We start from the raw sequence: 25,705 nt of genomic DNA, 5'->3' as shown, positions 1-25,705 counted from the left end.
CCTATGAAAAGCTCTTCTCTGCGTGCCTGGAGCATGGTGGGGGCTCTGTGTGAGCCAGTATTTTTCTTTGAAAAGTCACGGGCAGCACGGAAGCACAGAATCTTGGCAGTAAGGAATTGTAATTCTATTTTGAAATTTTCCAGAGAGGGAGCTTACTGCCTCATGAGGCATTTTTGAATGAGGCCAAAAAAGGAAACAAGCATATCCTGGGGTTTTTATGAGATTCCAGGTATGTCCTGAGCACTTCACTAAATCCTCACAACCACCCTATGATGAAGTACTATTGCCCCAATTTTACAGTTGGTCAAGGACAAAGAGAGAGGGCAAAGGACAAAGAGAGGGCTTTCCTGGTGGCTCAGATGGTAAAGCGTCTGCCTGCAATGCGGGAGACCCAGGTTTGATCCCTGGGTTGAGAAGATCCCCTGGAGAAGGAAATGGCATCCCACTCCAGTACTCTTGCCTGGAAAATCCCATGGATGGAGGAGCCTGGTAGGCTACAGTCCATGGGGTCGCAAATAACTGGACACGACTGAGTGACTTCATTTTCTAAGGACAAAGAACTGAAGCCGACTTTCCCGTATCACCTACTCTTTGCTTCCAGGTCTGGAGAAATGTTATATAAATCTAGACTCTCTGAAATATTTAAGGATGGTCATCTTGTCCCTTCCCCACCTTATCTTTTCTAAGATAACAGTCCTTGTTCCTTACATAACTGTTTTCCGGATTCCTGGAAGACTTTTCATTTATTTGCCAGAACTCTTTACTTGTGATCCCTGAATGAAACTGGAGTGCAAGAGAGAATGTCCGTTTACTCAAAATTCGAAGGTCCAACTGAAAGAGTGGCCATTAATGTCCCTGGACATGGGTAGAGAAAGGAAGAGATGGAAGAGTGCCAACACTTGAAAGCAAAGATGCAGGTTGTCCTCTCCATTGGGGAGCCACAGACTATTTCTGAAGAAATCAATTCAGTTCAGTTCAGTCGCTCAGTCGTGTCTGACTCTTTGCAACCCCATGGACTGCAGCACACCAGGCTTCCCAGTCCATCACCAATTCCCGAAGCTTGCTCAAACTCATGTCCATGGAGTCAGTGATGCCATCCAACCATCTCACCCTCTGTTGTCCCATCTGAAGGAATGGGAGGGACATTTTTTACTCCCCACTCCCAGCCTCCCCCTTGCAGCATTTCAAGTCTGGTCTAAATGAATGGGGCAGGGGGCCATTCTTGAAACTACAGGAAGTGGGCTGGAGGTGGGAAGATGTTAGAAGGAGCAAGTTTGTGGTCTCTCCAGCTTTGCTATGGAGATTCTGGCCGGAAAGATAAATAACTGGTAAAACTTACTATTATTTTTTTTTTAACGGGGAGTGTATACCCTTAGGTGAGCATCATAAATGCTCTATATAAGACCCTGGGGGCAAGAAGATGTGAAAGCTGTGGGGAGAAAACCACCTATAAGTGATAAGTCCACAGCCTCTGGGTAGAGATCTCTGGTTGCTGGTTTCTCCCCCTTCCCTCTCAGTGTGGTTCCTGAAGATGATTTCCAGACTCCAGTCTTTTACCACCTTCATGGGTTTCACAATACCTGAGTATTGTGACACCTCCTCTATCATTCCTGAAATTGGCTTTACAGAGACTCATTAAAAACAATAAGCAAAAAAAAAACAACCCACATTTTGTCTTAAATTGTAGTCTCTGAAGTTTAATAACCTAATTCTATTTTTTTGTAGTAGAAATTAAAATCTATGACAATTCAGATGGGAGACTCTCATCTGTATACCACCTACAGTCTCCTCTCCTGCCACCAGGGTGCCAACTTGTATGTGGAGAAACAGTGATTGGGTTCTGGAATAAAGGAGACGGGTGTCGAGCCCAGACTCTGGAAGTGGCCAGCAGTGTAGCTTGTACAAATGCCTTAAACTCTTCCAAGCTACAGTTGCTTCTTGAGTAAAGTTGGGATAGTTAAGTTATAAAGCAGAAACAAAATAATAGAAGTGGAAAGTACCTTGTAAAATGCTTGGGCTATTCCTTTCAGTAACTTCCTTGCTCCTGGGGAAGGTGGGGCCTGGAATCCTACCTCCTCTGGGCTAGAACTAGTGGAAAAACATTCCTAAAACCTACAGACTTCAGAGCAAGAGCAGTGCCCAAGGTTCCACCAGCGCTCCGCACCTGACCTGCTGTGGGACTTTGTGGGAGTCACTCCTAACCCCACCCCCACCCCATCCAGACACACACACACCTCCCCTGCCCCAAAGCTCCGTTTCCTGTTTAAAGTGGGAAGAGTTATGGAAGTGCTTCTCAAACTTGATTGTGCATAAGATCACCTGTTGTTCAGTCGCTTGGGAGCCTATTGAAATGCAAATTCTCCTCCTAGGACTGGAGATTCTTCATTTCCAACCAACTCCCAGGTGATACTGATGCTGCTGGCCACAGACCACACTTGGAGTATCAAGGAGTTACTTAACTCCTAGAGGTTGAGAAAGGCTTAAATTAGACAATACACCCTAAACATTTAGGGACTTAACATAAGTCCTTCAGGGACTTATGCAATAGATGTCAATATTATAGTGATTGGTGTATATGGCGGGGGGTGGGTTGAGAGGTAACTCCAGATAGAGCAAGAAAAAAAATGAAAGTGAAAGTCACTCAGTCGTGTCTGACACTTTGCGACCCCATGGACTGTAGCCCTCCAGGCTCCTCTGTCTATGGAATTCTCCGGGCAAGAATACTGGAGTGGGTGGTCATTCCCTTCTCCAGAGGATTTTCTTGACTCAGGGATCAAGCCCGTGTCTCTGTCACCGCAGGCAGATTCTTTACCGTCTGAGCCAAAAGAGAAGCCCAGATAGAGCAGAGGATGATGAGAGTTCTTTTAACTGTGGGTTTGGAAAAAGCAAGCCCTAGTTTTATGACCCATGCCATAGCTGTGTGAGGTGAGTTTGGCCAGATCTCTTGACGTTTCTGAGCCTCCAAATACCCCTCTGCAAAGGGAAGGGTGACTGAATTAGATGGTGTCTAAGAATTCTCTCAGCTTTAAGTCCAAACTTGTGCAGTAATCTCTGCACACCCCCACCACTAAAGGACACATAACAGGCTTGACCTTGGCCATAACCTTGAGCCACATCTGTCACAGGGATGGGTCTGCTCTGAGCCTGCTTTGATTGCAGGGAGGATGAATAACTGGAGAGCCCAGCTTGGCATTCCTTGAGCTCTTAGTGACATCCCCTGGAAGCCTCTGTTCCTTGGGCCTCATGCAAGGTGTTGCCTGCTTGGCAGGGGGGCAGGTGTGTGTGTGTGTGTGTGTGTGTGTGTGTGTGTGTGTGATGATTTGCAGCCTGAACGGGAGAAGGCTCGCTGCGTGCTCAGAAAATGGATGTAAAAGGAGGCATTTCAACATTCCATCCCACTGCTTCACTGCACTGGAGGCGAAGGTGATTCACGAGCAAGCTCCTTGCTAGCATATATCACATACAGCAGACTCCAGCCTTTCTTCATGTCCCTCCAGACTCCAGGCTGGAAACCAGGGGGCCAGAACCTGTAAGAAACTTGCCCCGCAGTGGAATAAATGGGCATCCAGCAACCTAGTTCCTAAATGAGAAGAACAGAGATGCCTGAGTTCCAAGGCTGTAAGCAGCCTGCCAGTGCAGCCCCTTTATTAACCCATGAGTCTGCATTAAGCCCTCACCATGAGCAAACATTTATTGAATACCTGCTAAGCATATTATTCAACTGAATAACCGATTTAACCTCATTGTATCCCAGTGAAGACAGCCTGATGCAGATGGGGGAATCCAGGTTTAGAGAGGTTAAGTGACTTGGTCAGGGCCACACAGCAAGACATCCAACAAGTTTCACACCTTGGGCAGGGCCCAGGTTAACCTGACACCCTCCCTTACTCTGTTATGAACTCATGTCAAAAGCCCTGGCCTTCATGGTTACTCTTGATTATTGACATTTTCTTTTCTCCCCTTGACCAACGAACCAGCTCTTAAGGACCCTGTAGCCATAGTGCCCAGCCTGGCCCACAGCTGACCCTAGTAAGACATTTTTTCTCAGTGAATACTTGGAATGGGAGCTCGGGTCCTGGCACTGTAAGGCTCATTCTGGGGCTGAGAGGGGAAGGAAGAAGAGCCCAGGACTTTATTCCTGACCTCGGGGGCTTATTGTCTGGTTGTTATGGACCCAAATTCAAATCTTGAAAGGGAAAGAAGATCCTTGAATCAGGCTGGGTTTGATTACAGATTCAAGGGGCTAGTAAAACCAGAGGGCTAGCCATCAGGGTGGGTCAGGGAGAAGGGAAAAGGGAGAAGGGAGAAGTAAGAACTGAAACCATGGAGGATTTACACAGGCCGAGGTGAAAAGGCTCCGCCACTGCAGGAGGAACAAGACAGGAGAAGGCAGGAATGGGAGATGGAAACAGCCAGGTGTCCTCTTCAGGGAGAAGGAGGCCGTCCCGGTGAGGAGCAGGAAGACTTTGGGGACGATAAGGAGGTTGCTGCTGCTGTTAAGTCGCTTCAGTAGTGTCCGACTCTGTGCAACCCATAGATGGCAGCCCACCAGGCTCCCCTGTCCCTGGGATTCTCCAGGCAAGAGCACTGGAGTGGGTTGCCATTTCCTTCTCCAATGCATGAAAGTGAAAAGTAAAAGTGAAGTTGCTCAGTCGTGTCCGACTCCTAGAGACCCCATGGACTGCAGCCTACCAGGCTCCTCCGTCCATGGGATTTTCCAGGCAAGAGTACTGGAGTGGGGTGCCATTGCCTTCTCCGGATAAGGAGGTTAGGTCTAGGAAATAACGCCTGCTTTGTGCAATCAGGTCCTGTGTCTATAAAGTCTAAAAATGGGGATTACCCTTTGACCTAGTGATTCCACTTCTGGGAAATGATCTTAACTAAAATCTCCAAAATACAGGGGAGGTAAAGCTATATTCACAACAGTGTTCATCACAGAGCTATTTATACGAAGGTAAAAATGGAAGCAGCCAAAACATTTCTCATAAGAGAATAGTGAAGAAATCAAGAGACTAGTGAAGAAATCGGCATATCCAACAGCCATTACATGGGATGTTTTCAAAGATTCTGAGCAACATTCAAAGTCAATTATGTTATAATGTTGAGGGAAATGGCCTGTTACAAATAATAACAGTGGCTGCGTTTATTGAGTGCTGTTTCCTAGGCACTCAAGCTTTCCATATTTGGCCTCATTTAATCAATACAACCACTCCAGGAGGGTGGAATGACTTCCATGGAACAGATTCATGGAGTGAGGCTCTCTTAGGGAGAGGTGGAAGAGCTGGGATTGGAGCTCTGGTCACACTTGACTATGCACTGACCACCGCCTGATGTAACATGACCGCTTCTAGCCAGGAGACCTGAGAGCAATATATCAAATATTAACAATGGTTCTTTTGTGGGGGTGGGAGGCCTATGGGGGGTGGTGATTCCCTCCTACTTTTCTGTATTTTCCAAATTTTTCCTTATGTAGGTGTGATACGCTTTTTGTATCTTTTCCATATTTTCAGTTACTCATTTTGCTTATCAGGGCTTCCCCAGTGGCTCAGCGGTAAAAAATTCACCTGCAATGCAGGACACTCTGGGTCGGGAAGATATGCTGGAATAGGAAATGGCAACCCACTCCGGTATTCTTGCCTGGGAAATCCCATGGACAGAGGAGTCTGGTGAGCTACAGTCCAGGGGGCTCGCAAAAGAGTCAGACACGACTTGGCTACTAAACAACAATTCTGCTTATCAGAACTTGCAACTTGTTTTTTGTTTTTTGTTTTTTCCATTTACCAGTAGGTCTCAGTGATCTTAACATCTTTCACATGCCCCTTATTCTTCTGTGGGGAGAGGAGGGGGCTCAGAACATTCCATGTTACAGATTTGGCATACATTTTTTATCTGTATTTCCTATTGAGGGCCATCCTAATCTAGACCCTTTTGGACAGAGGGTGTTTTGTTTGTTGGTTTTTCACAGAAAAGAAAAAACTAGGGGGGAAAGTACTTCTAGGTGGCTCCGGCAGATTCAAGTTGGAGGGATTTAAGGGCCTCCAGATTCGACTTTCCGGGTGGCTCAGACGGTAAAGCGTCTGCCTACAATGTGGGAGACCTGGGTTCGATCCCTGGGTTGGGAAGATCTCCTGGAGAAGGAAATGGCAACCCACTCCAGTATTCTTGCCTGGAAAATCCCATGGACAGAGGAACCTGTTAGGCTACAGTCCATGGGGTCACAAAGCGTCGGACACAACTGAGCGACATTTACTTACTTTACTCCAGATTCGAAGACAATCCCTGTTGGTAAAAATGACTGGCTGGAGTGAGCAGGTCTGTCTGAAGGATGAGTTTCTCTTCAGTCTTTAGTTTCCAGAAATAATATCCCCACACATACCCTCGGGGCAGTTCTATCAGCTGACCCCCCCTTGGCAGGAGTAAGGCTTGTCTCTCTGGAGGAAGTTATAGATTAGGATCCCTCCTGCCCTGGATTCATATTGACATGTAGCTTAATTCTGTTTGGCTGTGGGCAAATCCTCTTCAGGAAGTCAGTTATTCCAATCCCTCTGGGCTATCAGGATGTAGGACTGACTCCACTCCATTCACTTCTACCAACTTCCCTGGAGGTCTTTTATAACAAATAGAGTTAGAAAAACCGGAACCTCAGCCAATTCCTTACACCTGCTGTGTGCCCCGCAGCCAACTGTGTTAGGGCTCTGGGCTGTGTGCTTCATTTACATGCAATCAGGGGCCAGCGTTTCAATCAGCTCCAACCTTCTCTGGCGATTCTCTGAGGCCTTAGGGAGAAAAACACAGGGCTGACTCTGACCAGCTGTGTGATCCTGGGTAAGTTAACAACTTCTCTGAGTATCAGTTTCTCATTTGTCAGGTGGGGGCAGTGAGACCTACGTGATAGTGTTGTGCAGATTAAATGAACTACTGGCATGACTTTGGCATCTAGCACAGTGACTATGCCTGGAAGCTGAGCAATGAGTTATGGGCATAATCCTTAAGGAGCCTAAGAAGGCAAGCCTTTTGGCTTCCTTTAGCCCAGCATGCCGGAGAAGGCGGTGGCACCCCACTCCAGTACTTTTGCCTGGAAAATCCCATGGATGGCGGAGCCTGGTAGGCTGCAGTCCATGGGGTCACTAAGAGTTGGACACGACTGAGTGACTTCCTTTTCACTTTTCACTTTCACGCGTTGGAGAAGGAAATGGCAACCCACTCCAGTGTTCTTGCCTGGAGAATCCCAGGGACAGGGGTGCCTGGTGGGCTTCCATCTATGGGTCGCACAGAGTCCGACACAAGTGAAGTGACTTAGCAGTAACAGCAGCCCAGCCTGCATTGAGGTTACCTAGGACTGTCCAGGAGAGCTTGTCTTTGAGATCCTCTGATTCAGGGGTGGTGGTTTAGTCGCTAAGTTGTGTCTGACTCTTTTGTAACCCCACGGACTGTAGCCCGCCAGGCTCCCCTGTCCATGGGATTTCCCAGGCAAGAATACTGAAGGGGGTTGCTATTTCCCTCTCCAGGGGATCTTTCTGACCCAGGGATTGAACCCCACTCCCCTGCATTGCAATCAGATTCTTTACTGGCTGAGCTACCAAGGAATGGAAGGGAAGCCTATTCATTTCTCAGTCAATGGGATGGTACCCTGAACTACCTAAGCTAAAAAGCAAGAACAAAACAAATAAGCTCCCACTTCTAAAGGCAGCTCCTAAACCTGTAAAAGCTTAAACTCATCCAGCTGCTGTCTAGCCAGCATGCTATATACCTTCTTACTATATCCATAGATTTGTCTTCATCACATCACTCCATCCTTAGCTCCTGCAGCCAGAACATCAAAGCTTCTAAGAGTGGAGGCATCACTGAGTGAAGACCTGGTCCAAAATGTATTATAATATTAGAGAGTGAAAAAATTAGGTGAAACAAAAGGTCTGGGACAACTATTGTAGGAAAAGAAAAAGCCCATGTACATACTGCTGGTATAAGAAATTCCCTAGTATAAAAGCTTTATCAACTAACAGCAGCCTCTTTGAGGGGGTTGGGGGAAGCTCTCCTTGTTTACTTTTTTTTTTAATTTATTAAGAAGATTGATTTGGCTGTGCTGCACTGCATGCTGGGTCTTAGTTCCCTGACCAGCAATCGAACCCAGACCCCCTGCCGTGGAAGCATGCAGTCTTAACCACTTTATTGTTTGACTTCCTGAAAATGAACGCATCTTTTGAGAAAGGCAGTTACTGCAGCAGTTAGGAATGAGGGATATGTTGAAATCAGACCATCTGGTTCACCTTAAAACTCAGATGTGTGTCTGTGGACCAGACAGAAGCTCTTGCAGCACACGTGTAAAGGTGGGACGACAGCAATAATACAACCAGTGTCACAGGGTTGTTGAGAGGGTTAAACAAGGAGATGCACGTGCTTAGCACCGTGCCTGGCATTCAGTAAACTCTCAGGGAAGGTCAGCTGTTATCGTTGCTTGTATAACCAAAACCAATACACATGTAAATGTTTATATATGTAAACATAGGACAGGGGTATTTTGAGGTGGCCCCTGTCTTTCTGTGATACACTCAGCCCCATAAAAAGGAATGTGAGAGAGGAAGAAAGAATAGGGAATGACTGCCTGTTAACCGGCCAGCTCTGAAAGCCCCCCGCCCCATGCAATGTTCTCTATTCTCACAAGGGGAGCAGTTAAAGAAAACACTGGCATGGGACAGGGGGCAACATTTAATAAGAGTCCAGCAAAACGTTTACAGGCCATCCCACCCCCAACACTGCCGCAGGGACGAGCTGGTGACAGAGCTGGAGAAGCGACACATGTTTGTCCTGTCTCGAACTGGGAGCTTCTGGGGCAGGAAGGAATTAGAGCTGTCCAACTCATTTGCCCATTCGGTGAATATTTACTGAGGGCTGGTGGTATGCCAGCTAGTAGTTCTAAGCCCAGGGATACAGCCTGGACAGAGAAGACCAAAGGAAAACAAAACACCAAATAAACAAACAAAAGCTCATAAGCAGAGAGCTTCCATTGTAATGGAGATACATAAACAAAATGAGTAAGACTTGTAGCCTGTGGAGTCGCTGTAAATGCCATGGAGAAAAACTGAACAAGGAAAGGTGTTAGGGGTTACTGGGAGAGTTACCCAGGAGGTAAATTATGGGGAGTGAGTGAGCTGGTGTTCTTGGGAGCTAAACTCTGCAGATTTCTGAACCCCATCCTTACTCAGAGTTTCCTTGAGTCCCAGCCATCGGAGATTGCAAACCAGGCATTTCTCTGATTGTATGTGGAAGGCTCTGGCTTGGGGAAAACTGAAGGCTAGGTGAGGCACTCTGCCTCTATGATGCTCCCAGGAGAAAGCCATCCACGCGCTGCTTTGAAAGGCAAAAACCAGGGGAGTCTGGCTTGAGCATGGTCACACTGACGCAGTGGTTCTTGGCCTTGAGTGGCCAGAACGTCACGGGGTGAAGAGGGTGGGCATGGCGAGTGTTATTAAACTGTGGAGTTTGGATCCTACCACAGTCTCTGGGGTGGTCTGCTGGGGACCCCACCTGGAGAAACACAGGTGGGTGAATTATCTATGACCCAGACAGAAGTCTGGAATCTCAAAAATACTGAGATTCCCACCCAGTGAACCACCTACTTATTTTAATAATAATGGCTTTATTTTATTGAGCACTCACTGTGTGCAGGGCTCTCTGCTGAGCACTTCAGATTTATTATCTTCCTTTAAGTCTCACAACAACCTGGTGAAGGAGGTAAAATTCCCATAAGGACACTGAAGCACAGGCATAGTGGTTAGTGGCAGAAATGGGGCAAAGACCTAGGCTTGCTGATGCTAAACTGAGGCCGGAAGTTGTTCCCTACACTGCATCGCTCCGGTGGTCACTTCCGGAGCTCCTCTCCATAGCTAGATTGCAAACTGCTTGGGGCAAAAGTTGGCTTTTAGGCTGCCTGCACACCTCAGACAGAATTTTCTTGAATTAACCATGCTTTCCTTCCCAGAAGGAGCTAAAAGAACATCTTCTAGACCTTTCTCCCCAGCTATTGAACCCCTGCTGCTGCTGCTGCGTCGCTTCAGTCGTGTCCGACCCTGTACGACCCCATAGACGGCAGCCCACCAGGCTCCCCCATCCCTGGGATTCTCCAGGCAAGAACACTGGAGTGGGTTGCCGTTTCCTTCTCCAATGCATGAAAGTGGAAAGTGAAAGTGAAGCCGCTGTCGTGTCCGACTCTCAACGACCCCATGGACTTCAGCCTACCAGGTTCCTCCGTCCATGGGATTTTCCAGGCAAGAGTACTGGAGTGGGGTGCCATTGCCTTCTCCAGTTGAACCCCTAGCCCCTGTAATAGTGTCTCTTCTTCCCTCTGTCTAAGCAGAGCCCGTCCTCCCTGAGCTCCTGGGACTCAAGTCTCCCTGCTTGGGGCCTTGTATTTGAGTTTTCAGCCTTCTCTTCCCTTCCCTTCGCTGAGTTCCTCCTGGGCTGTGTGCTAGCTCCTGGCTGGCTTCTCCCCATCTGCCTCCCACGAAACAGTACATAGTAGACTTAGTAGATTCAAGGGGAGCTGGTTGATTGCATTCAGACTCTAGATTTCTGTGGCCATATACCAAGGACTGTCTTTTTTTTTTTTTGCTCCTAAATCACATTCACTATTCATTTTTATTTATTTAAAAATTAAAGTACAGTTGATTTATAATATTATATTAGTTGCAGGAAATCAACCCTGAATAGTCACTGGAAAAACAGAAGCTGAAGTTCCAGTACTTTGGGCACCTAATGTGAAGAGCTAACTCATTGGAAAAGACCCCGATGCTGGGAAAGATTGAGGGCAGGAGGAGAAGGGGATGACAGAGGATGAGGATGGTTGGATGGCATCACCAACTCGATGGACATGAGTTTGCACAAGCTCCAGGAGACGGTGAAGGAGAGGGAAGCCTGGGTGCTGCAGTCCATGGCTTGCACAGAGTTGGACGTGACTGAGTAACTGAGCATGCATATGTGCAGCAAAATAATTCAATCTGCCCACCTCAAAATTCTCAGCTTAATCCTATCTGCAAAGTCCCTTTGCCACATAAGGTTATACTTTTGCAGGTTCTGTCATGAGGGGGGCATTCCTCGGCTACCCCCACCAACACGAGCAACACTTGATTTTGTTCAAGTGTTGAGAGGAAGAAAGAGAGGAAGAAACCTGCTCTTCCTCTACTTTCTTCATCTAAGAATATGATACCCCATTTACCGACCCAAAACCTGAGGTCCTCTTTGATTCCTCTTTCTCTTGTGCCTGACCCCCGCCACATTTACACATCCAAAAAGATGTCTTTTCACAGGAACATTTCCTCTTCTACCATGCAAGAGATCTGGGTTCTATCCCTGATTTGGGAAGATCCCCTGGAGAAGAGAATGGCTACCCACTTCAGTATTCTTGCCTGGAGAATCCCATGGACAGAGGAACCTGGTGGGCTACAGTCCATAGGGTTGCAAAGAGTTGGACGCTACTGAGCGACTAACACTTTCACTTTCACAGAAACGTTTCCTGTTCTACCTCCCTCATCCAAGCCCCCTTTGTCCCTCACTTGGACTTTGGCAGCCTCCTAACTCATTTCTGTCTCCACTCTATCCATCCAGTAGTCCTTTCTCTAAGTAGCTGGTGGTCTTTCACCTGCTTAAAAGCCTGCAGTAGCTTCCCATCTCAGAATTAAATCCATTCTCCTCACCTTGGTCTGCAAGGCCCCATATAATCTGGGAGCTTTCCAGACCATCTCTTGTTTTTCCCTCTTGCCCACTCAGGTAGATGAGCTAGGACTACTTGAGAGTGTTTTCTACCCAAAACAGCAACAATGCCATCCATTAATTGACCTCTCCTCCTTTGTCTGAGTTAAGCATTTAATCCTCACAGCAACCCAAGAGAAGCAGTTGGGATTGGATTCAAGAACAAAGATTTCACTCAAAATAACATTACTATTAATAAATGTCCCTCTGCCCCTCCATCCTCATTTCCCCTACTCCCACACCTTCCCTGCAGACCCTGATCAAGGTGCTTTGAACTGTGGGAATTGTGCCTGATACACCACGTCCTTAGCATTGGCCACTGGGAGTGAGGCTCTACAGAGAACATCCAGGTCTTCAACAGACTTATCTTAGGTGACTTCAATCATAAGGAAGGTGATGCTAGTGAAACTTCTCACAGGAAGTCCCCCTTGATTGCTTTAGTCCCCAGAGTTCTTACTTTTCTTTCCAACTTGCAGTTTATTTCATTTACTTCTGGGCAGGCCTTGCAGAGGCCATTATCACTTCACTTGTACATAGAATATAAACTCCTTGGGGGGAAGGGGTTTTTGTTTGGTTTTACACTGTTGCATCCTGAGTGCCCACAAAAGGCCTGGCACAGGGTAGACACAGAAGTATTAGGTGGGCGAATATATCCTATTTGCAACCCACAGAGACTGGAGCTGGTCTGGGTGAGGCCTTGTCCTGGCTTCCAGGGATACAGAAATGATCTAGATAACTGTTTACCCTCTAAACTTATGGGGGAGACAGACAGACCTGCATGCTCACCACAGACTTCATCAAACGAAGGAGGTGGCCATCAGCAGGGGGGCTGGACCTGCTTGTTGGAAGGGTGCAAATGGAGTTTAGAGAGACAGTTGTTGCTGAGTCCCTGGTGCGACAGGCAGATGTGGGCCTGTGGGGAATAGAGACCTACCATCAGATAAAAGTCAGGCACACACAGGCTCTGGAGCCCCACTGCCTGGGTTTGGTCCTCCACTACTCACTAGTTATGTGATCTTGCCTGAGTTTACTCTAAAGAAAAATGCTGACTTCAAAACCTGCTGCAGAGATTCTGATCTAGCAAGTCCAGGCTGGCTAGGAGCCTGTGTAGTTTTTTTGTTGTTTGTTTGTTTTCCCAAGCATCTCGTGATTCATTATAGATGGGCCACAGACCATGTCTTGAAAAGCACTGGCTTGCAGGCAGAGATCATGCCAATCAGCAAACTGGAGTGTCAGATTTGTATCTCAGTGACATTTTTCAGTATGAAATCATGAATTGTCATTCGAAGTTAGACATTTAAACATGATACCACCCAGTAGGTGCCATGGAGAAGGCTTCAGGACAGCAGCCAAGGAAGATATCCAACAGGCTCTGTCCCCCCAGGCCAGCCCAGAATACTCCCCAAAGGCAGGTAGCAAGGGACTCGGCAAATGTTTATTGATGGTCTATCAATAGACCTCAGAGAAGGCAATGGCACCCCACTCCAGTACTCTTGCCTGGAAAATCCCATGGATGGTGGAGCCTGGTAGGCTGCAGTCCATGGGGTTGCTAAGAATCGGATATGACTGAGCGACTTCACTTTCACTTTTCACTTTCATGCATTGGAGAAGGAAATGGCAATCCACTCCAGTGTTCTTGCCTGGAGAATCCCAGGGACGGGGGAGCCTGGTGGGCTGCCATCTATGGGGTCTCATAGAGTCGGACACGACTGAAGTGACTTAGCATATCAATAGACCCATCCATGATGGTCTATCAATGGTCTATCTAGCTAAACTCCAATTGGCTAACCCTAGTTCCCCACATAGGTTCTGGGTGAACCACAGAACCCCAGGGAAGACCAGGTTGGTATGGGGGTACAAGAGGTGGTACCCAGTTCTGGTGACTCCGTGGCTTGACTTGAACCAGGACCTCACGCCCAGGAACTCTGAGAAGCTGGATGTAAATAAGGCCATGAGAGATGTGAGCGAACCTCTCTGAGCCTTAGATGAAACGCATGGCCTGAAGTTTATAAGGGCATGCTTCATCTATTCATTCCACAAATATTTAAGCACCTGTCAATGTGCCATGCTAGGGTAGGCATACAGTGGCGAAACAGGTGTCTGTACTCAGTAACCTTATGTTCCAGAGGGGAATCAGATTATTAATATAAGCAAATAAAATATAAAAATTAACATAAAAGGGTAATAATGAAGGCAAAAGGAGAAGAGGGTAGCAGAGGAACAGAAGGTTAGATAGCATCACTGACTCAATGGACATGAATTTGAGTAAACTCCGGAAGTTAGTGGAGGACAGAGAAGCCTGGCATGCTGCAGTCCATGGAGTCGCAAAGAGTCAGACATGATTCAGCGACTGAACAACAATAATGAAAGGAAGATCATAAATGAGAATAATTGGATGGAGAATAGGGAGGTTACATTTTTAGTAGGGTGATCAGAGAAGGTTTTCTTTTTTGAGGAGATGACATTTATCCTTAACCTGGATAAAGAGGAGTGAGCCATGTTGGATCCAAGGGAAGCATATTCCAAGCAAAGGCTGCGAGGTGGAAACTGCTTCAAATGCAGGGCCCTGTGCCTTCTATCTACAGTGCCCTCAGCATGGGGTCATTGAGCCTCTGTGACTGTCAGGGGCTCACACCTTTCACCTCAGGGACTCTAGGTTATCAAATCATGTCATTATCCTCTAGAGAAGGAATTGCAACCCACTCCAGTATTCTTGCCTGGAGAATCACACGGACAAAGGAGCCTGGAGGGATACAGTCTATGAGGATTACAAAAACTCAGAAACGACAAGCCGACTAACACTAACTAACTATGACAAACACTGATGCAGAACCTCCTGCCAACCATAACCTTTTCTCACATGGGCCTCACACTCGCCCCTCAGGTAGGTGCCTCTCAGGTAGGTATGACACTGTGTTATGGGCATTTTCCTGACTGGGACTCTGGGAACTCAGAGAGTGAAGCACGTGGCCCAGGTCCTGAATTTGTCAAATGTCAGAAGGAGGATTTGTATCCTGGGCAAACGCCAGAGCCCCGGACTCCTAATGGATATGTGGCCGTTGTTGAGTTGATGTGACTAGACACCCCTGCCCCGGTTCCTACTTCTCTCTGAGGCAGGGACTCTTGGGCCTGCAAGGACCCCTCGTCTTAGGCCACTAACATGGCCGCTGGGCCTGCTAGACCCTGGTCCTCACACTGAGGGTCGCCCCTCTGCCATGTAACTAGCGTGGGATTCCTGAGAGCTAGACTTGGGGATGGTGAGCCAGATCAGCTGGGTGGAAACATCCTTCTAGGCAACTCCTTCTAGAGGGAAGAGCTCCTGGCCCCATGCTGCGCTCTGTTCCCAGCTGCCTCCAGCCTGCCCCCTCCACGGCCCCAGACGTCCGCTTGACTCAGCCTGAGCCCTGTGTGGGGGCGTCCGTTGGGCTTCCGCAACATCCTGTGTTCTGCCTTCTACATACCTTTTTTTCCATTCCCAGGGAATCCCTCCCATCAGGGTTTGTTTTTACACCCTGGAGCCGACCAGCCCACAGAACAATTAAAATGGCTCCCTCAGGATCCCCCGGAGCCATTCCTGCCTTACACAGTCAGCCTCATGCCTCCAGGGTCTGGCAGGAGCCTCCCTCCCTCCCTAAGGCTTCAAGTTCTGACCCTTGTGCAGTCTCCAGGTTAGGACTTTCTCTGCCAAAGAGCCTCACTGTGTTCCCCACACCCCAACTCTTATTCCCTTTGCTGTCTGAGCCTTGGGAGTGGACACCTGTCATGGTTGTCTGTACCGTCATCCCTTCTGCTTCCTCTTGATATGACTTCCTTTTTTCTGGGTAACCCTCCCATCCCCCCACCCCCTGCGATTTCTTCCAATCATGTTAATACCCTTCCTCCTGGCCACTGTGATTGGCCCAGGGGTGGACATATGACCCAAAACAGGCCAATTGGAATCCTTGCCTGGGACTTTGTGAATAGAATATAGGGAGAAGAAAATCCCCCTCTTTTGCCTTTGGGTTTGCCAAACTGACGTGATGCAAGCCAGGCTGGCACTGTCCACACCCCTTCTTCTCTTCCTCTTACAAAATGGAAGCACCACAAGAAAAAGGCCAACACACAGAAAGAGGCAGGGAGAGTGAGGAAATGAGTTGCTCATTATTTGAGGTTTTAGAGTTTAAACCTCACCTGGATTAATGAGCCAGATTTACTTACGTATTATTTGCTTACTACTTACTTTTGCTTGGAGAAGGCAATGGCACCCCACTCCGGTACTCTTGCCTGGAAAACCCCATGGACGGAGGAGCCTGGTAGGCTGTAGTCCATGGGGTCGCTAAGAGTCGGACATGACTGAGCGACTTCACTTTCACTTCACTTTGCTTTTGCTTGAACTAGTTTGCATTTGGTTTTGGTCACTTGCAACAAGTTCAAACAGTCATTCATTCATAAGGTTTTTCCTTGTACTGTGACATACAAAATACCTTTTCAGGGGTCTGTGCTTCTGTTTTTTTCTATGATTGGCAATCTCCTTCAGACCAGGAGTTATTGCCTTAAAATGTTTTCGATATCAAATAATATGCATTGATATGCAGTGAATAAAATATAATAACAAAACAAACACTTGACAACTGCTATGAGGTCCAAGAACTAAAACATGACTGAAATCACTGGTCCTACCGGTGGGCTCCTCCCCTTTTTTGTAAACTGTCTGCCCCCAGTTTTATGTTTAGTATTCCTGACTCTAAAAAATTTTAAGACCTATTTTTTTGTTTCCTTAAAAAATGTTACTTAGCTTTGCTTATTTTTAAGCTTTAGAAAAAAATGACATAGTATATGTAGTCTTCTGAAACTTGCTTTTTAAAAATTTTATTAAAGTATATCTGATTTATAGTTTTGTTAATTTGAAACTATTTAAAAACTCATCAGCTGTTTCTAAGATTCATCCATCTTATTGCATATAACTATAGTTCGTTCATTTTCACACTACATAATATTACATTGTGGGAATAAACCATAATTCACAAAGTGTTCCTTCTCCTGGTAGTGGATATCTGAGTTTTTCATAGCTTTACTATTATGAACATTGCTTCTTTAAACATCATTATGCACATCTTTCACACAGGTGCAAGAATTTTGGGGGTATATAGCTAGGAGAAGAACTTAGTGTACAAGTTCAACTTTTGCAAATGGTGCCAAATTATTTTCCAAGGTGATCACACTTACTTCTACTCCCCATGACCAGTATAAGACCCCCACTGCCAGTGTCCTGACAGCACCCAGTAGCCCTGCTCTGATTCTCACATGGTACCTAGCGTGGTCTTTGATTTGTCATGGGCTCAAATGGTTTATTTACTGACTGCTTGAGACAGAGGAATGGATGGGCTGGATGGGTACATGGTATGGAAAATGGAGGAAATCTCCAGAAAATTGGAGGAGTAGAGACCGTCTTTACCCAGAAAGATGAACTGGAAACTCTAGTATCTCAGAGAGTCAGTTCCAGATACAAACCACACTCTGGGCTTATCTGGGTTGATGCCCTAGGACTCCCTTAAGGGCCTTCATGGTTGCCTGAGTCTGACCTCATGCTCAGCAAACTCTCTCCTTATGCACACAAGCTTCAAGGATGAGCCTGCTTTGAGAGCCTGGCCCTTCCCATCTTGGAACATTCCATGTTTTCAAATTGCTGCACAGTGAGTCTAAGAGGGTGATCTTTGGAAATCCACTGCTTTGGGCAACCTATCTCTGTCTAATACCCACTACACTTGGATGGGCCCTAAAGTCAGTTTCGAAACAGTCACACTTCCCTGCCCTCTTAACTCTATTTTTTTCTTTAAAGTTTTTTGTTTTCTTTGTTGTTGTTGTTTGTTTTGTTTTTAAAAAAGCCAATCTTAGTTACATGCTGGGATTTTCTCTCTGGTTTCAGTCACACCTGAAATTCACAATCTTAACACACACACACACACACGCGCACACACACACACACACCCTCTCAAAGTGCACATTCCTTACTTCAAATCCAAGGCCTATGAGAAGAGTTTTTGTCGAAGGTCAGCAGCTCTGATTGCATTTCTTTATTTAGAACATTGTTTTCTCTGAAGCTGATTCCATTACCTTTGAGTTCACGGAAATGGAGCCCATTAGAAAAGTCAAGAGGCTCCCAAACAGGCTTAGAGTGTGATGCTAAACTTAGGTTCGTTTGGCTATTGTGGCTTATTGACAGGGACCTTTCTCAATTTTAATGGAGCCTGCATCTTCCTGCTTTGCAACCACCAACCTTCATGGTGGGAAGAGAAGAAACCTGGGGCTTTAGTCCCAGATGTCAACATCCACTGTTATCTCTGCTCCTAAATTCCCTACTCCTTCAGAGAGTGGCTGACCTACTTCCCATAGCCTGGATATGGCTCTCTGACACCCACATCCAGGGCTCAGGCTGGCCCAGGCATGCACACAGAACAGGGAACATTTTGTCCCAGGTCCTGGAAGAATGGGTTTATAGACCTGATCATTGAAGGGTCTCTTGGCTTCTAACCTGCAAGTTCCCTTCCCCATCTTGATTGCCAGAGCCTGAGTGTCTGCGTAGGCAACCACAGCCTTGCCTGGCCTTAGCTTCCTCACTCCTGGTCTTGCCTATCCTGTTCCCAGCTGGGCTTTCTGTCATCTCTATGGTTCACAGCAGTGCTGGGACACTGGCTTTGTCCTGGGGTGAGTGAACTACACTCTCTGATCTGCAGAATGAGGGTGATAACACCCACCACACCAATGAAGGTGGACTCACACTTGACACATGCAAGTTGTCAGGTGTCATGAAATTGGCAAAAAAGAAACATTTGGATGATGCCTTGTATTGACTTTGTGAGGGGGTTGCTGTTAGGGTCAGCGGGAGCTAAGGGGAGTGGATTGCTCCATCTGCTCTAAACAGCGATTTGCTAGTACTCATTCAAACTGGAAATATGTAATTATCCCTTGAGCTATAAATTCCATTTCTATGAATTTATCCAATAGAAATACCGAAGACCTATATATGAAGGTGTTTGATGCTATATTGTTGGTATTAGCCAAAACGTGGAAACCATCTAAATACCCACTTTCCTATATGATACAGCTTTGTGATGGTGTAACATGAAGCCACTAAAAAAGAATGAAATAGTGATTCATGTGTTCTGTGCTCAGTTGTATCCAACTCTTTGTGAGCCCATGGACTGAATCTCCTCTGTCCATAGGATTTCCCAGGCAAGAATATCAGAGTGGGTTGCCATTTCCTTCTCTAGGGGATCTTCCCAACCCAGGGATCGAACCCCAGTCTCCTATGTCTCCTGCATTGTAGGCAGATTCTTTACCTCTGAGCCGTATGGCTTGGGGGAAAAAAAAAGATACAAAACAATTTACTATGCTATTTCCATGTTTGAGCAAGCTTCGGGAGTTGGTGATGGACAGGGAAGCTTGGCATGCTGTAGTCTGTGGGGTTGCAAAGAGTTGGACACGACTGAGCGACTGAACTGAATTGATTTCCATGTTTAAAAATAGGATGTGTGATGTATATGTATGTATATGCTGAGAATGTTTCTGAAAAATTAAATATGAATAGATAACAGAGAATATGTTCTAGGGATAGAGATAGAGTGGAAGGAGAGTTATCTCTTGCTATGTGCTCTGTACTCTGAAGGTTTTTATCACGTGTCTGTGCAAGTTAAACACAATTTTGAAATAGAAAAACAAATATAGTAAGCTGTCTTCTGTTCTAATTGCTTCCGGGTTCTTATTTCTGGAACACTGATCCGTCACAAGTAGCGCCTCTGACAATGGCCTTTTAAGAAGAGAAAGACATCATATATGTTAGGGAACTGAAAGAGGGATGTGAGACCCCCAGAATTTGTCCCTGCAGGCTCCCACCCAGGGCTGCTGGTCTCCTGTGGCCTTAAGCCCAGGAAAAGCAGCCCCCAGTCCCCTAACCCTGGCCACAGAGCTAGCCACCAGCACCCCTTCTTCTGGGGCCCCCACTCTGTTGAATATCCCTTGATGCATGCCAGGCCAGCGCTCAGTGCCTCACAGGTGTTGGTATCAGGTATTGATCTGCTTTCCTCTTCGCTCCACCCCCACAGCTGGCATGGTTGTCCAGGCCATTGGAGCGTCCTCACAACTCCTTGCCACCCTTCCCTCCATCCTTCACACAGCTTCCTGAGTGGTCTTTGTAAATGACACGTTACAACTGTCATTGTTCTGCTTAGAAAGCTTCCTATGGCTTTCTGTTGCCATCAGAATAAAATTCAGGCTCATTTCCATGGCTGTGGGGCCTCTTGACTCCCTTTCCTCCTCACCTCCTTGACTGCCCCCTCTCTCTCACTGCTTCAGCCACTCTGGCCTTTGTGTTCCTGGAACAGCCCAAGCACATTCCTGCCCCAGGGCCTTTGCACCTGCCATTCTTTTCAGCTGAATGCCTCTTCCTCCCGCTCTTCACATACCTGTTTCTCATCTTTTCAAAATGTCAAAAAATGTCACTTTTCAGAGGCCTCCTTGACTACTGTAGGTAGAGAGCGACTCCTCTAGATCCACCCACTGCTCCATCTGGCACCCAGATTTATTTTCTTCATAGAATTTATCTGTCTCAGCAATGACCTTTTTGACTTGTGTGGGTCTGATCCCTCTCCATAGAATGTCAATGCCATTCCCATCCCTGCCTCCCTGGGGCCTGGCATGGGAGCCATGGGTGTTTACCAAGTGGATGGATACAGTACCGGCCGTGTTGGATACAGTACCTGCTATGTTGGATACAGTACCTGCCCTGTCGGATACAATACCTGCTATGTCACAGGTGCTCAATGTTGGTGGAATCTCTGCTGCTTACTTGCTGTGTGGCCTCAGGAAATATCACAACTTCTGCAGCTATGAAGTGGGACAGGCTAGGAGAACCCTGGGCAAAACAGGTTGCTGTTTTCTGAGTGAAGTTTTGTGTGTGTGTGTGTGTGTGTGTGTTTTCCTACAAGTCTATTATTCTGAAGAAGTTGTGTGGAAGCACAAACTCTGATTTTCCAGCTGGGGCCATTTTCTGCCCACCTTCCTGCTCTGGGAAGCAGCATATGTGCCCAGGAGACTCCTCCAGAGAGGGTTAGCCTGGAAAATATCCCAGTACCCAGGGGGAGGGAGGGGCCCCCCTGCAGGCATTGAACTGTCTCTTGAAAAAGTGTGGGAAGAAAGACTGGGGTAAAAGAACGCAGACTTATGGGACGCACGTCCTCAGACAATGTCTGACACTCATTGTGTCAGCACAGAAAGTGCTAAATGAATAATGCATGTGACTGTGATTAGTTTTTACTATTAGTAGACTGTGTACACTTTGAAAGAACCAGACTGACAATCTCAGATTTTGTATTTTCACAGTCCTCTGCCTCGTTTAACCTTCACAGCCGCCCTGTGGGGCAGACACTCATGTTATCCGCCCACTTGGAGATGAAGCCACCAAGGTGCAGACAGGGTGTCTTGTTCAAGTTCACAGGTGGCTGCAGCGCCAGGAATTAAATACGTTCAGACTCTTCCTGCTACAAGTCTGAGGTTTCTTGGAGTTTTCTAGGATTCTTTACTTTTGCTCAGCCTGATCTGTTTCCTTGCGGTTATCAGCAGTGAAACGGCCACTATGAAATGAAAGGAGGCTCTGGGCTTGCTCGGGAGGGAACAGGGCTGGGAAAAGAAGACGGGACACCACCCCCCTGTTCTGTAGGAGAGATGGACGCCAGAGGGCCGCTAAGTCAGGAGGGGAAGGGCCGAATCCCGAGACCTCCTTTCAGCATTGAGGCAAGGCGGCTAAATCTCTAAGAGGCCCTAAAGGAGGCTGCACTCTCTGGAAGGAGGCTCAGCAGGAGTAGGTGGAGACAGATGCCTGAAGCAGGCTCCTGTGCGCTGGTCTCCTGGGGCTGGAGATCCAGGCCTATCTTCGCCTCCGGGGGGTTGGGGCGGGGGCCTCAAATCCCAATCTTCAAGCTGTGGGACAAACCCAGCCTGCAGGTTTTTCCTCCACAGCCAAGTTCCAGGGGCCAAGCCCCTTTGAGGGGAGACAACACACACGTAAAGAGGTCCTGACTCAGAAGCAGACCCCTCCCAAGATGTGCTGGGCGAGGCCCAGCCCCTCATCCTTACCCCCAAGAATGACACCTCCAGCCTCACCATTACCGCTGTTCCTTTGGGATACACACTGGGGTCAAGCCCTTTGTTCGAGTCTGCAGGGAGGTGCCATGAAGTCTCTAACACTTTCGTGGGAATTTAGCCACACAAGGGCGAGTGTGGGGTGAATATTCTATTCCAGGGGCTGCAAGGGGTTGGGGGTGGCACATGGATGAGGGTGGCATACACTAGAGAAGCAGGTCCCAATTTGGCCCCGGGATCAGGGCCTGAAGAACAGGTGGTGGATCCCCGAGGGAAAAAAATAAACTGAATTAGGTGCATTTTAATGAGCCCATTATATTTTAGGAAACACCTCTGCTAGAGAGTTCCTGCTTTAAGAACCGGATGCAGGCAGTGTGGTCAGGGGTTGGTGCTCAGGGAAAGGCCACCTGGAGTCTGCACATGTCTTCTCCCCCCAGCCCTCACCCCTACTCCCTAGCCCAGGCTCCCTCCCCACCAAGGTTTCCGGAGCCGCCACCCACAGAGCAGCCTCAGGGCTGGGGCTGAGTCACAGGCTGTGGTGCCCGCCAGGGGGGCGAGGGTGGCAGATGGCTTGACGTGGGTGAGAGTGGGGAGGGAAGGGCCTGTGGGAGGGGGCAGTGACCCTGGGCCCAGCAGGGAGGGATTCGAGGAAGTGACCTGGGAGGTGGGCCGGGTTCTATATCGAGCCCCACAACCCCCTGCTCTTCCTTTCTTGGTTTCTGGGGATGCCATTCCAGTAGGGGCAGCCAGCCGTAGCCAGGTTGGGGTAGAGAGTGACCCTGAGGGGGCCTGAGGCCCAGGGCTTCCGCACAGCCTGCCTGGCCCCGCTGGTCCGGCTGTGGGAGGCAGAGCCTGGCTGTGTTTACCCAGGCCGGGCACTTCCGGAGCAGATGGGCGCCTGTCAGCGCTGCCAGCCAGGAACTGGGCTGACATCCTCTCAATGCCAAGTGGCAGGTGACTCGGGGGCCTGGACGGGAACATGTGTTTGGTTTTGCTGCTTATTAGGAGAAATCTCTCCAGGCTGAGAGCTGCCTGCACACCTGAGTGAGCACAGCCCCAGCGAGGGAGCACTCGAGCGCAGACTCTCTGACCTGAAGAGGCCTGGCTCTTTTAGTTACTGACAGCCGGCGACTCTGGGTCTGTTAAGCTTTGCTTTTTGTCGCTGCTACCTTGGCGTGTTAGGATTCTAGGACGGTCATTACAAAGTACTGAAAACTGGGTGGTTTAAACCACAGCAATGCGCTCTCCTACAGTTCTGGAAGCTAGAATTCCCAAATCACGGTGCCGGCAGGGTTGCTTCCCAAGACTGTTTCCTGCCTCTCTCTCCGAGCTTCCGGTGGTTGCCAGCAGTCCCATGGACACAGCCCATGGACGCATCACTCCAGTCTCTGCCTCCACCATCACGTGGTGCTGTCCCCTCTGTGACCTCACTGTCTCTTCTCTTCATATAAGGACACCAGTCATATTGGATTAAGGGCCTACCCACTCTGGTATGACGTCATCTTAATTTAATGACTGCAACACTCCAGTAATAAATAGTAGATTGCTACAAAGCCTTGTCTTAATAAGGTCACATTCTGAGGTTCTAGGAAGAACACGGATTTTTTGGGGGGCGGTGCTTGGCTTGTTCACCAGTGTACTCCTCGTCTGATCTCTAATTCTTCCTCCTTCTCACTCCTTTCCTCCCTCTTCCCTGCTGCCCCCAGCCCCAAGCTCAAGGGGAGGGGAAGGCTGCCTTACTCCCAGGCAGAACGCTGGAGGCTGCAACTGTAAATTAGAAAGAACTCCAGAAAGAACTGAATTGTTTTTGCTAAGATACTCTTCCCCATTAAGAGGCAATCAATTTACGACTGTGGTTTTAATCCTTTTTAGGGTTTTGGAGGCCTTTGGGACAGAGGGAAGACTTTGGACTCCCACTCAGGTTAAAGGTACAAATGCACACACCTGCCTTCCAATACCCATCCTCCTTTTCTTGGGTTCCAGGGAAGGCTTTCTGGGAGCCAAAGAATGCCTGCCCTGGGGTCGAAGGAGGTCGCAGCTGCTTGGCATCCCAGCGCTTGGGAGCTTAGGGGTTGCCACTCAGGTCAAGGATCTGGGAAGAGTTTCCTCAGTTCAGACTGTTGTCAGTGTGTGCATGGCCGGTAGGGTAGGCATGACTGGGGTAGCGGTGTGGAGGGCCCAAGAAAAAGAGGATGCTTTCATGTGGTGTGAACATGTTTTTTAATGTGTTTGTTTTTTGTTTTTTTTTCTCTTGCTTCAATAGCCACCACACCAGAGACATCGTTGAGAGGAGACCCAGAGCCTGAGTTCTCCGAGGACAAACCCTGAGCAGATAACAGTGGCTTCTTCTGGGGAGGGCTCTAGCACTGGGGGCCTCAGGGGAGGATTTTCCTTGTTGCTCCCTGTATTTTGGTATGATTTGACCTTTTCTGGTGAGAATGTACCTAAATATTAATTTTGTATGAAATAAAAGTTTTTCAAAGAAAGGCTCTGGTATTCTGGGGTTTTAGATCCATTTGAACAGCTTATGAAAACTATGGACTGGTTCTTCCCCGTGCTGCCCATCATGTGTATCCCCAGCTCGGAGGGAGGACCAGACTCCTGACCCTGGAGCTGACCCAGCTCCTTCCCGTGTAGAAGCCCACCTGCCGCCACCAGCCAGGCCCCTGGGATGTCCTCTCCCCTGTCCCCACTCCTTACCTGCACGTGTGCATGCATGTTAAGTCACATCAGTTGTGTTCGACTCTTTGCAACCCTATGGACTGTAGCCTGCTAGGCTCCTCTGTCCATGGGATTCTCCAGGCAAGAGTACTGGAGTGGGTTGCTATGCCCTCCTCTGGGGGATCTTCCTGACCCAGGGATCGAACCAGCATCTCTTTATGTCTCCTGCATTGGCAAGTGTGTTCTTTACCACTGGAGGCACCTGGGAAGCCCTACTTCTTACCCAGTCCCCCCACAAATTCTAGACTCACTCTTCTTGGGGTCACTGTTTCTCTAACTAGAGGCATCAGAATCACCTCCTGTTATTCTTTGAGCCACTGCTCCAGGTAAAGAACATTCACTGTGCCTTTCAGACTTCACCGGGATCTAGAGATGGGCTCCACCCTGGGACAATGCTCATCCCCTCTCCAGTACCCCTGGGAATCACTTGGGATGGGGGAGAAGGGGAAACCATCTCCTCTTGAGTCAAGATGATGACATGGGTGGCATTGAAGACTGTGATGGTCTCAGCTGGAAGAGACCCTGGAGGATCATGCCACCCCAGTCAGGGACTGAGGATCCAGAGGTAAGGGTGGCTTTTCCCAAGTCCCCCACTGTCCTCTGAGCCCTGTCTCTGGGTCTGTGCCTCTCCTCTGCACTGAGATGGGACTGGGCTACAAGGGGGAAGGCAAGAGGGGTGCAAGGTAGGGGCTCTCTTCCAGGCTCTACGGATCTTGCCTCACTCTCACCTCAAGGGACAAGACTGAGTGAACCAGATGTCCCTGTCACCTGACCCAGAAACTGGCATGGAGTCGGGAAGGGAAGAGAGGCAGGAGGAAGCTCAGCCCCACCCCTCTGTGAGGAGGCAGCATTGTGAAGGAGGGAAAGGTTTGCTGAGGTCTGTTTCCACTTCTTCTGCATCTTCCTTTCCAGCCGGTTCTGTTCTGCCTGTGTCTCAAGGCCACAGCTGTGGGGCTATTCTTTATTCTCTACAGTAAATGTGTTCCCCCCTGAGGGATGTTTTCATCTTAAAGGAGGACTCACAGCAACCCCAAGGGTGGAATGCAGGGCTGCAAGGCCAGCAAAGTTTTGCAATGTAGGGACTGAGGAGCAGAGGGTTCTCCTAGGATCAGAGGGTTCTCTT

The 25,705-nt window shown here is 48.2% G+C and overlaps 2 long non-coding RNA genes across 3 annotated transcripts; one reads left to right on the top strand and one right to left on the bottom strand.

Annotated features, from left to right (window-relative positions):
- Positions 1–3,128: 3,128 nt before the first annotated feature.
- Positions 3,129–6,749, bottom strand: LOC129636715 (uncharacterized). The gene is made up of 2 exons (XR_008707098.1): positions 6,255–6,749; positions 3,129–3,580 (listed from the first exon to the last, which is right to left on the bottom strand). It is a non-coding gene; the product is annotated as an uncharacterized LOC129636715 (long non-coding RNA).
- A 15,677-nt stretch (positions 6,750–22,426) lies between these two features.
- LOC129636716 (uncharacterized) lies at positions 22,427–24,347 on the top strand. 2 transcript variants are annotated; one of them, XR_008707100.1, is made up of 4 exons: positions 22,427–22,441; positions 23,115–23,351; positions 23,734–23,789; positions 24,125–24,347. It is a non-coding gene; the product is annotated as an uncharacterized LOC129636716 (long non-coding RNA). The 2 variants fall into 2 exon arrangements; XR_008707099.1 differs by lacking the exon at positions 22,427–22,441 and having other exon boundaries at positions 23,015–23,351.
- The last annotated feature ends 1,358 nt before the right edge of the window (positions 24,348–25,705 follow it).

Source organism: Bubalus kerabau, chromosome 22 (genome assembly GCF_029407905.1).
Source record: "Bubalus kerabau isolate K-KA32 ecotype Philippines breed swamp buffalo chromosome 22, PCC_UOA_SB_1v2, whole genome shotgun sequence".
Lineage (NCBI taxonomy): Eukaryota > Metazoa > Chordata > Mammalia > Artiodactyla > Bovidae > Bubalus > Bubalus kerabau.
The sequence above is the reverse complement of the archived record's forward strand: the minus strand, read 5'-3'. Positions and strand labels throughout refer to the sequence as shown.